The 15751-nt window shown below is 49.3% G+C and overlaps 1 pseudogene; it reads left to right on the top strand.

The window, feature by feature from the left end:
* Positions 1-525: 525 nt before the first annotated feature.
* Positions 526-704, top strand: LOC118018706 (annotated as a pseudogene).
* Positions 705-15751: the final 15047 nt, after the last annotated feature.

Genomic DNA, 15751 nt, shown 5'->3' on the forward strand with positions numbered 1-15751 from the left:
GTGTTGTTTAAGTGCTACACATTTGCAGATTTCCTCTGCTTTCTTCTTGCTGATTTCTAATTTCGTATCATTGTGGTCAGAAAGGATACCTGGTATGATTTTGGTCTTCTTAATTCTGTGAAGACTTATTTTGTATCTTATCCCATAGTCTACCCCGGATAATGTTCTGTGTCCACTTGGGACGAATGTGTATTCTGCTTTTGTTGGGATGGAATATTCTATAAATGGCTATTAGGTCCACATAGTCTGAAGTATGGTTCAAGTCCAATTTTCCCTTGTTGATTTTCTGTCTGGATGATCTATCCTTTGCTGAAAGTGGGGGTATTGAGGTCCCCTACTATTATTTAGTTGTCTATTTCTCCCTTCAAATCTGTTAATATTTGCTTAATATATTTAGGTGCTCTGATGTTGGATGTGTGTATAGTTAGAGCTGTTATATCTTCTTGATAAATTGACCCTTATTCATTGTATAATGTCTGTCTTTGTCTCTTGTTAACATTTTTTGGCTTCAAGTTTATTTTGTTTATTGCTTCTCAGCCTTTTGGCCATGAGCAAGTGTAATATCTGTTCTCATCAGTTTAAGGTCCATTTTGTCTGGTAAATGTATAGCACACCCCACTGTTTTTGGTTTCCACGTGCATGGGATATCTTTTTCCATCCCTTCATTTAAGACTGTGTCTGTCCTTAAAGCGAAGGTGAGTCTCTTGTCCGGCAGCGTATGGTTGCATCTTGTTTCTTAAATCCATCCATCCACCCTGTGCCTTTGGATCAGTGAATTCAATCCAGGTTGAAAATGAAAGGATGGAAAAATATATTCTGTGCAAATAATAAGAGCAGGAGTGGCTATGCTAAAATCACACCAAATAGACTTTAAATCAAAAATAGATCAAAGACTTACACATAAGAGCTAAACTATATAAATCTCCAAAGAAAAACTTAAATCTTCATGTGGATAAAAATCTTCATGGTCTTGGATTTGGCTGTGAATTCTTGCATATGGTGCCCAAAGCCACAGGCCATAAAAGGAAAAATAATAGGACTTTATCAAAATTAAAATCTTTCATGCTTCAAAGAACACCATCAAGAAAGGTCTAATACAGGCTACAGAATGGAAGATAATATTTGCAGATCATGTATCTGATAAGGCTTATTATCCAGAATATATAAAGAACACTGGCAACTCAACAATAAAATGTCAAATAACCAAATTTTTTAAACGAACGAAAGATTTGGATGTTGCTCCAAACAGGAGCGATTATCGATAAGCACTTATAAAAACATGTTCAAAATCATTAGTCATTAGGAAGATGAAAATTAAAACCACAGTGAGATACCATGCCATCCGTACTAATATGGATATAATTAAAAACAAACAAACAAACAAGTTTTGGGAATGATGTGGAGAAGTCAAAACCTTTATACATTGCTGGTGCAAATATAAAAAGGAAAATAGTTTGGCAGTTTCTCAAAAAATTAAACACAGAGTTACTATATGACCCAGAAGGTGTGCACGCCCAGGAGGAAAAAAAAACTTGTACATGGGTGTTATGGCAATACTATTCATAATAGCCAAAAGGTGGAAATAACCCAACTGTCCATCAACTGATGAGTGGAAATACAGAAGTATTCTATCCATACAATGGATATTATTTAGCCATTTCAAGAGTGAAGTATGGATATGTGCTACAACTTGGATGAAACTGGAGTACATTTTGCTTACTGAAAAAAGACACAAAAGGCAATACATTGTATGGCATTTATATAAAATGTCCAGAATAGGAAAATCCATAGAGACAGAATGAGCCAGTGCTGGGGGTTATGGGGCAGAGAGAATGATATTGACTGATAATAGGTATGGGGTTCCCTTTTGGGGTGATGGAAATGTACTGGGATTAGACATGATTGCAAAACCCGAAGATACTAAAAACCACCAAACTGTACACTTTAAAAAAGATCAATTTATGAGATGTGAATGATATCTGGATAAAAAAGAATATGACTTAGCATTTTATGGTTATTTTTTTTAAACATTTGTATAGTTTGTCTCTCAACATGATGCATCAAATAGTACAGTTGACCCTTAAACAACACAGGTTTGAACTGTGAGGGTCCACTTATTTTTTTTTTTTTTGAGAGACAGTGAATGAGCACAAGCAGGGGGAGGGAGAAGCAGGCTCCCCGCCGAGCAGGGAGCCTGATGCGGGACTCGATCCCAGGACCCTGGGATCATGACCTGAGCTGAAGGCAGATGCTTCACCGACTGAGCCACCCAGACACCCTGGATTTTTTTTTTTTGATAGAGTACTGTAAATATATTTTCTCCTCTTTATGATTTTTCTCAATAACTTTTTTCTCTAGCTTACTTTACTGTAAGAACACAGTATATAATACAAATAACACACAAAATAGGTGTTAGTTGACTATGTTAACGATAAGGCTTCTGGTCAACAGTAGGCTATTAGTAGTTAAGTTCTGGGGGAGTCAAAAGTTATACTTGGATTTTCAACTGCACGGGAGGTTGGCATCCCTAACCCTTACGTTGTTCAACGGCCAACTGTACAGTAATTTCTCTTGAGTCAACTTAATGTTGGAATTCCCACATCGAGGTCAATGGAGTAGCTCATAGGGGACCCTGTGTGGCCCGAGCCCATTTTGCCTACAGGGGCCAGCAGGTATATTTTCTTCACTGAAGATCACTCCCCCCGTGTATCTTTTGTTTGAATTCATTCTTTCTTTTTGTATTCCTGAAGCAAGGTACTGGGAAATGTACACACAATAAGGATAGTTATTTACGTCTTCCTGGCAAAAGTATTAATAACATACTCCCAGATCAAACTTTGGCTCTCCATATCACTAGGTGCCCGGGGAGCCACCTGAATCCAAGTAGGTCTCAGGAAGATGGATCTTGCAGTTTGGTGTGAACCTAAAATACCCCAAAGACTGATTATATACGGGAATAATAACTTTCTTTAGATGAGGCAAGTAGAAAGTCAGCACAACACAGTGACTGAGAGCATGGGTGCTGGCACCTGATGTCCTGAAGTCAAATCCCATTTGAAAGGCACATGTACCTGGGGAGGTTAATTAGCCTTTTTTTGTTTCTCAGTTTCTGCTCTGGGATATGGAAATGTTAACAGGATCTATTTATTGGTATTACGTTATGAAGCTAAAAAATAAGTAAATACAAAACCTGGAGAAAAAGGATTGATGCTTTATAAGTTCTAGCTACATAAGTGTTCAAATAGGAGACGTCTGGAAAAATAAGCAAGAAAGGTAGTACTGGTCACCTCTAGAGAGAGCATGTGGAGGGCTGCAAGACGTAGATGGAAACTACATGGACATGTTTCAGAGCTCATGGAAAAAAATCTGTCACTTCCTGTGATGCTCACATCTGCACTGTGGGGTGGGCAGAGTAGGGGCTCTTTATTATTTTGTGGTTCAGGGCACTGACGTTTAGAGAGATTAAGTGACTCACTCAGAGTGACAGCACTGATGAGGGGTGGTTCTGACGCAGGGAATACAGGTGCCTCCCTGGGGATAGAGATCCCTGATCACCAGGGTATGAGATCATGCCCAAGCCCTTTCCCTCACTCCCTTGCCCACATCCTCCTGCCCCAAGGTTGCTGCGAGGAGACAGCTGGCCCCCTAAGGGGGTGTCGGCCCAAGAGAATGGCTCAAAACCCGACCCAGGTCCTGGCTCTACGTTTCAATCCCTGCCCCAAAATACAATGCCTTTCCCCCATGACGGACAGGGGTGGCGGTGGGGTGATCCAAACATATCTCCATCTTCCCCTCCCTTGCCCCCCAGCACTTGATGGTGGTCAGGTGACCACCCGGAATGACTACTGGTCTTCCTGACTCCCAACTGTCTCAGAACCCAGGACATTCTAAACCAACTGCCACCTGACAGTTGCCCAGAGAATCAGCTTCATATTCAGCTGACCAAACCTGGGTGATGAGCAGTTAACATTAGCTAGGAGAGGGGTCTGCCGGGCTGGTGCTCCAGGGGCTTAGTGGATGAAGTCTACAAGCCTCCAGTATCTTGCTGACCAAGGATCTGACCCATCATGTGAGCAGCCAGAACTAAGGCGAGGCTGAGAGCTGGCAGGGGCTCCCTGGCTCTGAGCGTGCACCTTCCCTGCTCCTCCCTTCCTCCCCAACATCCAGTCTCTGCTGTACAAATTACAGTCACTCCTCTACAATCTACTTACTGATTTTATACCCACAGTACCTTCAGTGGAGTAGTCAGTGGGGGTGATATTTGTGGCGCTACCCTGTTGTTTGGCCAGAAGTCCATTTTGATGCTCTGAGGCACTGCTGGGGACGGCCACTAGGTTTTCTTGAGCACAGATGATTTACTTGTGAATCCTGTGTTTGAATCCCTTTGACCTTCTCTTTTTATAACCTGAACCATGATCCTGGAAAGTACGCTACCATGGAGAGAAGGTTGATATGCAGCTGGGAGAAGACCCTAAGTGTGTTCATTCACTCCTAGGTCACAGTCCCGTTCTCCTTGCTTACCCATGCCTGGGGAGCCCACTGAGTCCGAGCTGGGCTCAGAAGAGAGCTACTGCGATGTGGTGTGCCCTTACCACCCCCAGCAGACTGATGTGTGAGGATGCAACTTCATTTCGATGATACAGTATAGAAAAGATAGTATAGAGGACAGTGACCAGGAGCGCAGGAGCTGGTGTCTGATGCCTGATATCCAGTCGTACTAAAAGGCACACGCACTTGGGAAAGTTACCTAACCCCTCTGTCCCCAGTTCCCTGTTCTGTGATATGGGGCCTACTTACTAGCATTATGCTATAAAGCTTACTATAAGAAAATCCAGATAGTGCCGAAGGAAAATGACTGGTACCTTGTAAGTGATCCAGTATGACACATCTGGAAGAATAAGCAAGAAATGCAGGAGTGGCTGCCTCCAGAGAGGAAGCGTGGATGGCTACAGGACAGGGGAGGGTGGAAGGTGACCTTTCAGCCTAAACATAGGCATGATGCTTTACCGCTTAGGGAGAATATCTGCTACCATCTCCTGTGATCCCCATCAGCGCCCCATGGGATGCACAGGGCAGGTGCCGTCACCCATATATATTTCCTGGCTCATGGCACTGAAGTTTAGAGATTTTAAGTGACTTGTCCAGAGTCATAACACTGATGACAGGTGGATCTGGGACAGGCATGCGGGTGGTTCCCTGGGGAGAGAGATCCCCAAATCCCTCAAATCCTCTAGATTGTGTCCTGGACTCCAGACCAGGGGCTACCCTCCCTCCATTCCCTAAACTCTCCTTGTTTGGGATGCGGGAGGTGCCTGCGACAAAGGGCACATGCCTGACTCAGCCTCCACCCATAGGTTTCAATCCCTGACCCAAAAGCTATGACGTTTTCCTGCAAGAAAGCCCCTTGAAGGGTCAGGAGGTCCAATCTCTGTCCCTCCTCTCTCAGCATCTTCACACATAGCTGCCCGAAGTGAGCTCTTGGGGGTCTGACCAGTGGTCTGCTTGGCCCCCAGATGACTCAGAGTCCAGGCATTTCCAAGCCAACTGCCCACATGACAGATCTCTAGTGAATGAGCTTGGCCTTCACCCACCAACCCTGGATGAAGAGTGTTGATTAATGAGGACAGTGACCTGTTGCGCTGGTGTCTGGTGGTTTAATGGATGAAGCTGGCATGTCCCCTGCTCTCTACTGACTACTGATCTGAGCAACTGTGTGAGCCTGGCCTAAGGCCTGGCTGAGGGTGGATGGGGGCTGCACTGTCTCTGAGTAGGCACCTTTCCTACCCGCCAATATGACAAAGTCTCTACAGACTTCTCATCCTTCTCTTAGACCCTGCAATGGCAGGGGAGAGAGTCCCATGTTGTCTCAGAGTCTGTGACACCCACCCCAGGACTCTCCCTGAGAGTCCCCCAGACCCTCCTTCCCTCAGTCACCAAATGTTCATTTCACCAATCCAATGGTACTGTCCCTTCTCACGACTCCTCCAGGCAACACCCGAATGGCCAGTGACCCTGTCCACATCCACCACCACCACCCCCCCGGCAGAAATCCCACCGTGAGATCCCAGTGTCGCTTCTAAATCTCCCAAGTTCACACGGCTCGTGTTTGGTTTTGGATTTTGCCGTCTACAACCAGAAGAGATGACCCGTGATCTCCCCTCTCTTGCCATGTCCATGCTGGGGTGGCATCGAGAGTCTCCTGATAATGACGGGCGTGTCCCCTCTGTGTCTCTTCTCTGGGAGAGTGTGGAGGAGACTTGGCATTATTTCCATCTTCAATATTTGGTTGAAATCAGAAGAAGCCACGTCGGCTTCAAGTTTGCTTCCTGTGAAAATTTATATTTTATAGGCCTGGTTTTTAACTGCTGCTCACTCCACACATTGTACAGGGCATGCATCTTAAGCGTACAGCTCTACGGTTTCTCATAAACCCGTCTGCGGCCAACCCCCAGGCCAGTATGCGGATCGGCTCCGGCCCCCTGACAGCCTCCGGTAGAAGGACGTCCATGTCATCACCAATTTTAGGATACAAGCACGAAATCAGCTCCTCCATGAATATCCAAGGCACGACAATTATACATAATTGGCCCCAAAATATTTGTGGCCTGGGATGGCAGTGGAGCCCCGGGAGAGCTGGGAGAGTGCAATTTCCACGACGGAAGCCTGGGGGCAGGGCAAGGAAGCCGGGAGAAGCTTCTCAGAAGCATTTGGGCTTTCACAGAGTCAACAGAGCGCCGTGCCCACAAGAATTCAACGACTGCTACCTTTGCTTGCAGTGCTGTTCTGCTTTTGTGTTTCATTTTACATAAGAAGGTTTTAAAGATGAAACTCGCAGGAGATAAATTCTGCTTCATGTGAAAACCTCCCCCATTAGCTGTAAAACGTCTCTCTGCACTGTGTTAGCTGGCTGGGACCGGAGGGGCCACAGCGGGGCAGACCTTGGTCCTTGGCCTCCTGTCCCGTTAAACTTCCAGACACGTTACAAGTCCAGATGCTCTGAGGCCCCAGCCCACACCTGCAGGGCAGTCCTTCCCCAGGGGTCTAACAAGCATCTGCGGCGCAGACAGGGGTGCTGGGCTCCCTGGGGAAGCACAGAGGCCGAGGGAGGAGGGCAGCCTGGGGTGGGTGTGCAGGACCCAGATGGCTCCTCAGGGCTTGGAAGGTGACCTTAGGTCTCCAGGTCCCCAGCGGTCAGATCCACAGGGCACTGGGCCTGTTTGCGGCTCTCAGGCTGAGGGTGATGTCTGTCTGCTGAGAGTGTCTGTAAGTGTCCTCCAGGAGAGGTGCCACCCGGGCCTGTGGCTGGGCAGCCCTCAGGCCACTGGTCCCCTGGACAGTGACCTGGAGCAGCAGAAAAGGGAGGCCCTAGACTCCAGGATGAAGAGCCTGAGTCCCACCCCTGGGCCTGTGAGGAGTAGGTCTGATGACACAGGGTGGGAGAGCTGACGCTGTCCCCACCCCACTCGTGGAAGGGCCCAGTTGGACACCTGCACCGCCAAGGGGGGGGACAGTTACCTGGAGGGCTTACCCCCTTTTCTCATCATTATCCGTTTTTTGGTTACACCCCTACCAAACTTGCCTGTGCTTGTTAATTAAATTTTTTTTCATTATACTATCATAGTAAAAATAGAAATTTTATAGTGATACCGTATTCCAACATGAAAAATTTACAGAACACACTGTTTTTCCAGTGTAATGAAACCAGATATATTTATGCTATTTAATTATAATACTGGAATAATAATAAGACCATTGCAATCCTGCCTCTTTAACCCATTCTAAGTTAGCATTGCATTGAATTTCCTTCAATTTTTGTTTTGTGTTCAGTTTTTGCACGAACATGAAAAATCCATAGAACCTCAGCATGGGAAATGGTGCCATGAGGTGACCCAGGCCCTCTGCAGGTCTCCGCAGAGGCTGAGGGGCCCCCAGGGCTCAGGCATCTCCCAGCTGGGGTTGGATGCGGCAGTGTCGCCTACTTGAGCCCGGGCTGCCATGTGCCCTCGGGGATGTGCGGCGGGGCTGAGCTGCCCTGCTGGCATGAGAGGGAGCCCCGGGGCCCCTGTCCTTCTCACTTTTCCCGGGAGCCTGAACTGTGGAAGATCAGGTCTCCTCACCCTCCCCCCGGGGTCCCCCCCCAACACCTAGTGATTAGCTGTGGATACTCCCTATTGACCTTGGGGAATTGGGAGGGCGCGGTGGGTCCTGCACAGCAAGATGTTGAACACCTCCAGAGGTGCTCTTCACAAAGAACACAATGTGACCCACACCTTCTGGGGCCCGAGCACACGGTGGCCCTGTGGGGACCGATGGAACTTCCCTCCCAATAAGGAACCATGGCCACTTCAGGGCCTCTATGGAAGCGGGGTGGGGGGTACCGTTCCCTGGGAAGATGTGCTCAGGGCATCCTTCAGTTCCCTGCACGGATTTTTACCACCGTCTCTTTTCCACTTTTGTGTCACGTGCCATAGAGGTTACCCCAGCGCTCTGCCCTGGGCTGTTCTGATCCCGAAATGCCAAAGACAAAGTTAGGGAAGCAATGGAGAACGTGGGCACTTGTTGGCCTTCTGCTTTGCCTCCTATCCCCTCCACACTCCCATTTCCTCTTATTCTTCCACTCTATCAGCTTTTACGTCCTTCACCCCCTCTCTTGAGCCCAGGATGAGAGAACTTGTGATAGCAGACTTCTGTGGGACCAGTCCTGACAGCTGGTGGGAAGAGAAGAATGGGGCGTGTTCAGAGTCCCCTCCCCCTACCCGGGGCAGAAGAGCACAAAGTGGGGGGAGGGGTGCCCGGGGCAGATCCAGGCTTCTGGAGCCCCTCCAGCAGTGGGGGCCCAGCCCTTCTCATCTCACCCCCCCCCCCCGGCTCCCTGCCCCCCATGCAGGGCTGCTCAGCACCATTCAACGGTGCAGACCCAGGTCAGGAGCCAGGGTGATGCTAGGAGAGTGGGAGAGGAGGGTAGTGGCAGAGATTTTATAGACATTGAAGATGCGAGGACCTCCTGTGCCTGGATGGGACCAGGTCCTTCAGGATGCCAATCATCCAATCAGGCAACAGGAAAGAGCCCCCGAGGGAGCTCATGGGTAGGGAAGTGAGAAAGTGAAAAGGAGATGACAGAGGAGGTAAATTACATGCACAGTTTTGCTCCCTCTGTCCAGTCTTCAAAATCTGCAAAGTAACCCTCTGCATGGACCTTAGCAGGCATGGCCCAGGACAGGGTGGCCTTGGGAAAGGACAGGGGACAGTCAGGGTAGAGGTGAGCACTCAGGCTCACTGCTCTGGGGATTACATCCCTGACCCCAGAACTCAATGTGCCCTCAGCTCTGCAGTCCTCCTGGGACCATAATCACTTCATCTTTGTGATGAGGAGCGGGTCTAGGGTCTCTGGGCCCTTCCCAGCCCTCACAGTTCATACCTGGGACCAGAAAGCAGCACCTGTCATCCCATTCCTGCAAGATGCAGTCACTGTCCCCATGACTCTCTGGGCATGACATTGCCCCTCCTCCCTCTTTCCCTCCCTTCACAGCTTCCCTGCTTGTTTTGTCTCTTGAGTAAAGTCCATTTCCCTTCTCCTTGTCCATCTCCACCAATCTGATTCTCCAATATGGGAACAGAGGGGCACGATCAGAGGTGTATGCCAGCCTCCAGCTAACCGCACGATCCTACTCAGGAGGGACCAGCCATGGGCCCAGCAGTGTGCTGGGCCCCCAGCGAGAGTGACAACCAACTCCAAATATTGAGTGACTGTCCTATGTCTGGGGTAACCCCAGGTTCTAGGGAGACATTTGAATTTCATAACAACCCCATAAGCTTTCTAAAGAAGAACACAAGCTTAGAGGTAATCTAACTCTTCCAAAGTCCCCCAGTCTATAGGTGAGGCGAGGGGAAATCCACAGCAGGTGCGCCCACATACACACCAGTGCCAGTTTGCCCTGAGACCCGACCCTGGAAGGACTGGGGGAGGCCCCGGGCAGGCCTGAGGGAAGGTCCCGGGGGGTCCGTGACCCTGACAGGGGGGCAGGCCCATCGCTGTGTGGCTGGGGCAGCGGGATCAGACAGGAGCAGAGACCCTGGCCCCGCTTCCCAGAGCCTCTGTCCTGGGCCTGGTCACTCCCAGGAGCCCAGCTCGGCGGGACCGTGAGAGCCAGTGTGTGTGGCCAGCCCAGCAGCCTTCACACAGGCCTCTAGAACTCCCGCCGGCCAGGGAGGGACTCTGGGTGGCTGCACATGGGCCTCTCTCCCATGGAGCCCGGTGCAGGGTTTATTCTGACCCCAGGTCCGGGGATTTGGGCAAGGAGAGGAGGAGAGAAATGTGCTCCAGGGAGTGCCTCCCACCTCACTTCTGCAGCAGGACCCGGGAGCTCATGCAGGAGGCCGAGCCAGAACATTCTCCGTGCTGCCCACCCTGACAGCGCCCTGTCCCCCGGGGGCGGACCTGAGCGCGGCCCCTGCAGGTGCTGCTCTGTGACCCGAAGGTGCAGAGGGAGAGGGTCCCAGGCTCCCCCAGCACCTGGCTCCCAGGGAAGCACTGTCTGCAGTTCAAGTGTGCGGGACAGAGTGTGTCCCACCAGACCGCCTCTGTGTCGGGTCACACCAAACCGGACCCGGTAACCCCCCTGCTCCGTTCCCCCCCCACACGAATCAGACATAGGCAAGGCTTTGCTGCTTGGCAGGGGCAGAGCGGGAACGAGCAGGTCTCGGGGAAAGAATCGTAAATAGCAAAGCACAGCTGAAACCCATCCACATAATATCTCCTACTATTATGTCTTTGATACATGAAGAAAACAAGACAAGCTATCACACATATTTACTTCTCTCTGATTTCACAACCCCCTCCCCCCCTCAGTCTCCAAAGCAGCAAGTGAACCTGACTGCTCGCGGAACCCTCCTCCATTGATTCCCACCTGAGTAGAGTTCCCTACCTGGAGAGTCTTCCCCATCACTTGGGTATTTCAGGCTCTCAACGACCTAATCTTTAGAGACACAAGCATGAGCAGCAGGTTATTAGAGAGAGGGGCTCCCCTGTTCCTGCTCCTCCAGCTGAGGCCAGGCTGGCTCACCCAGCGTCACCTGCTCTTCCTTCAGGGCCTCAGACCTTCTCTGGTCTCTGTGGAGTCAGAGCCCTTCAACAAGACCTTGACACACTTATAAACCGTCAACGAGAGAAATGATCCCCCTTCAAATGGCACATCCCCACCCTACCAGATCCTGTTAGCTCTCACGTGCACAGGGATCAACCTGAGATCCCAACTGGGACGGACACACGCTGGGGTAGATGAGGTCTGTGAGCAGTCCCTCTGCCAGGCCCACAGCAGCTGCCCAGGAGAGCTGTCTCTGAGGCTGGGAGTGTTCTGTGTTGTCAACATGCACTACCGGGCACCGGAAATGTGGCAGGTGTGACGAGGGATGGGAATGTTCCACTTCGTTTGCTTTAATTAACTAAAACGTGAGCAGGCATGTCTGACTAGCAGCTGCCCCCCTGGATAGTGCAGTTCTAGGATCCAAAGATGAGGAACATAGGACCTCCATGCCCTGGGGGTCCCCACAGAGGTGTTTGCTGGCCTGATCTCATTTGTAGGTTCTCCTTGGGCTCCAGGCAGTACACGAGGCCCTGGGGACACTCAACAGGAAGGTCAACACCCAGGTCCTAGAGGAATTCCAGCAGGGGCCCGCTTGTAAGCAGAGCTGAAGAGCATGACCTCGCACATCTGTGCTGGACGTAAGCAGAGCAGCAGGGCAGGGGTGGGGGACACCTCACTGTCCTCAGGAGCCCACGCTTCTCTTCCTGATCCAGACAAGAGCCTGATCTAAACTCATCCCTCTCCTAGCATGAGGGAGAAGAGGTCTCGGGGTCTTCTGTCTCCAGCCAAACCCCGTGGTCTCTTCCTTCTAACCCATGTCAGGCCTGGTTTCTCTGCTCTGCCTCTCGTCGATCTCCAGGAAGGGAAGTGCCTGGGATATCAGGGTAGATGGAATGACGACAGAACAGGAAGGAAGCTTCTCCCTGGAGATATTTGAGAAAATGTCCATGCCATTCTCAGTCTAGTGATCATGCCTGCATCGTGCTTCCTTCCCACTTAGAAGAAGCATAAATACAGTCCTGCCCCGTTTTACTGAGCTTTGGCTTCATCGCACTTCGCAGATACTGCATTTATTACAAGTCAGAGATTTGTGACAACCCTGTGTGGAGCAAATCTATTGGCACCATTCTTTCCAACAGCATTTGCTCACTTTGTGTCTCTGTGCCACATTTTGGTAATTCTCCCAATATTTCAAAACTTTTTACTCTTGTTGTATTTATTGCACTGATCTGGGGTCAGGGATTGCATCTTACTGAGAGCTCAGATAATGATGAGCATTTTGTAGCAACAGAGTGTTCTTTACTTAAAGTATGGAACTTGTCTTTTTTTTTTAAGATAGAAAGCTATTGCGTACTTAGCAGACCACAGTGTAGTATAAATGTGGCTCTTCTGTGCATGCGGAAACAAAAAAACTCATTGGGCCCACTTTATTGGGATTTTTGCTTTATGCCAGGGGTCTGGGGCTGAGCCGCACTCTCTCGGAGTTGTGCTTGAGCCCCAGCGAAGATGCTGTAATGACCTTAACACCTGGGAATTCGTCCCCTCTCTCTACCCTCATGTGGCCTGTGTGCTCTTTTTTTTTTCCTTCCGCCCCTCTGTGTCTTTTCCCTCCTAAAGTCCAGTCCACAGCTCTGGACCCCATGTTCTCCCAGGGAATCCACTGTTCAGCCCTTTCTGGATTCCTCGAGCCCTCGCTCTTGGTATCACTTATTTTAACAATCACTCGCAGCCTGGGCCCCCTCAAGCACCCGGGGAAACTGTGTTGTAGAGATGAAGGATTCCTTGTGACAAGATGCTTGTTTATCGGGGAAATAAAAGTGTTGTTTGCCATCAAGCAGTCTTATTTTTTATTACATGCAGGAAATACTGATACCTGCAGGGCAATCGAGTTCAATTAAAGAGCATGTGTTTCCCACAGGAGTCATGATCCAAAGGCTCCAAGTCATAATTTGCCTCACTGTGTATTTGTGATTACTAAAACAACTACCTTGACTCATTTCCTTGCAGAGGTCTACAGAATAAGGCAAGAACCTGTTTCATCTGGTAGGTCCTGCAGGGACGTGAGCGGCGATCCTCCCATCACATACTGAGTTTCTCTGGGCCTTGCAACGCACCACCTCCCCTTCGACCTCCTAGGTGGGAAGCCAAGTGCCCACCCTGAGGCTCAGTCCCTTAAGAAGACCTTGTGGCTCTCTCTTCATCTGACAGTGTTTCTTGTCCCACCACCCAGAAACCATGGCTGGCACAAGTGATGGGAGACTGACTTTGCACATGGGAAGGCCATTTCCTACTTTTGGCAGCAGTTTCTAGGGCTAAATATTAGACCTTGGTGGCTGAAAGGTGAATGAATGGGGCCAACTCTGCCTGGAGGTTCCTTCTCCTCAGATTCCCTCTAGAACCGGGTGTGGCGTGGGGCTGAACCTGGAGCCAGCTACTCCAGCTCTCCAGCTAAGAGGGGGAGGATTCTTTCTCAGGCTCCTTTAATCAAAAGGGTATGGGAACGTGAGGAGGGGCAGGAGGGAAGTATCAGTGGAGGAAATATCCCCTTGATCCTGAAGTATCTGATGGAGAAAAGACTCTGGGATGCCTGTAGTCTTGGGTCTGTCAAGTGCCCCACAGAAGGAGGATTGGGAACAAGGATTTAAAATTATGACTGATGCCAAACCCAATGTAGAAAATTAGAGTCTCCCCCCTCCCAGGAAGTAGAGACATGGGAGAAGGTGCATGGGATTTGGGGTTAAAGGACCTTGTCTCAATGCCTAGCTCCCCATCTGCTGGTCATGCAACTCTGCACGATTCACCCACATTGTCAAGCCTGTTTTTTCTCATAAATCAAATCAATATAGCCCGAGAGACTTTTCTTGCTATATGATCAACCGAAATGCCACAAGGGGAACATAAAGGCCTACTCAGGGTTGAGATTTATTATGAAATGAAATGGTTACTGACTCCATAATAGACCGAGCATCTGAATAAATGAAACCACACTTGAGATGGAATTGGTGGCCCAGAGGAGGGAGGTCTCCTTGCAGCCCTTTGCAGACCCAGCAGGAAGAGAAAGAAGCCCAGCAGCATGAAGGAAGATCTTCTCTTCCCCAGGCGACAGCCCAGCCAGTGAGACACAGTCACGACTGCGCCAATGAAAAGCCGCTACAGGGGTGCCTGGGTGGCTCAGTTGGTTAAGCGACTGCCTTCGGCTCAGGTCATGATCCTGGAGTCCCGAGATCGAGTCCCACGTCGGGCTCCCTGCTCAGCAGGGAATCTGCCTCTCTCTCTGACCCTCCCCACTCTCATGCTCTCTATCTCATTCTCTCTCTCAAAAAAAAAAAAAAAAAAAAAATTGAAAAGCCGCTACACTTGAAATCCCAGGTCACTGCGTTGGGCTTTTTTCTACAACAGCCTGCTTACCCCACCCACCCATTCCTCTATAGGGGAGCAAGTCCTCCTCTTTTTTCTCTGCAATTGCCCATGGTTGGCCATAGCTTGCCTGTCCCTAGTTGCAATCCATCTGCTCTTCCTGAATAAAACCATTTTGCTAGTAAAATAACCAGCTGTTCTATTTCCAAGGCTGATAAGGGATCATGAGACACAGTTTTATCCACTCAGAACCCTGGGAACATTTTCCAGGGTGGTGATGGTATTTTCTTTCTTCCCTTGCTTATTGAAGTGTGCCTGGCATAGAGTATATTGCTCAAAATTAAGGTTTACAAATCGATAAAATTGGATGTACATGACTGTACTGTAATGGGGATTCTCTTTGGTCTCCATCTCTGGTCTCCATCTCTGGTTCCAGGCACAGAGCTTCAAAAGTCTGTGGAATTCCCTGAAGGATAAGACCGCCTTTGTTAAACTAGTGAGGGGGCTCATCGTGGGCCCCTAGATAGCAAAAGACCAAGTGTCTGATCAGGTGGTTGTAACGTTGAGCCAAACTGACCTCCCCCCGGGGACACTCTCAGGTCTCACCTAGGTGTGTACTTTATAATAAAACTGAAATCGGAAGTCTAGCACTTTCCTTAGTTCTATGGATTAGTTCCAGGGAATTAGTGAAACTGAGGGGCTATGGGAACCCCTGAATATACAGCCAGTCTGTCAGGAAAATGCAGGTGGCCTAGGGATCCCCAAATTGCATCTGGTGCTTGATAGGAGGACAGTCTTCTGGGGGACCTTTCCCTTCTCTTGTGGGATCTCGTGCTAACTCAGTGATCAGCAACAGAATCATATTGGAGTATGCCAAGTTGGGGGGCAGAAGAATACTTGGTGTCAGAAATGGGGTATTCCCAAGAAGGACTGACTCACTGACACATGTGGTTTGGAAAGAGCAGGGATGAGAGTGCGGGTATGAGCTTCCTTTGATTCCTGTGTGGTCAGAAGGTCACCAACAGTAGCGACCAACATCTGTGCCACAGTCATTTCTGTACATTAAAAGTTATAGAGAAAAGTGGAGTAACAGAATTTGGAAATGATGGACCCAACTCCTAGGGAGCTGGCCCACTGGAAATGTAGAGGAAATGTAAAATAATAAGAAAAAGTTAAAGATGCAATCCCTTGCTCATGGTTATCACTAATAGCTAAAAGGAATAGGAAACAGAGTGGTGGGTTGGATCTCGAGGCCATTCAGTCTCAAAGCGTTCCCCCAAGGAAATATTAAGCTTGGACAACACAGAGCA

This window comes from Mirounga leonina, unplaced genomic scaffold, assembly GCF_011800145.1.
Source record: "Mirounga leonina isolate KUSES-001 unplaced genomic scaffold, KU_Mleo_1.0 Mir_171, whole genome shotgun sequence".
NCBI lineage: Eukaryota > Metazoa > Chordata > Mammalia > Carnivora > Phocidae > Mirounga > Mirounga leonina.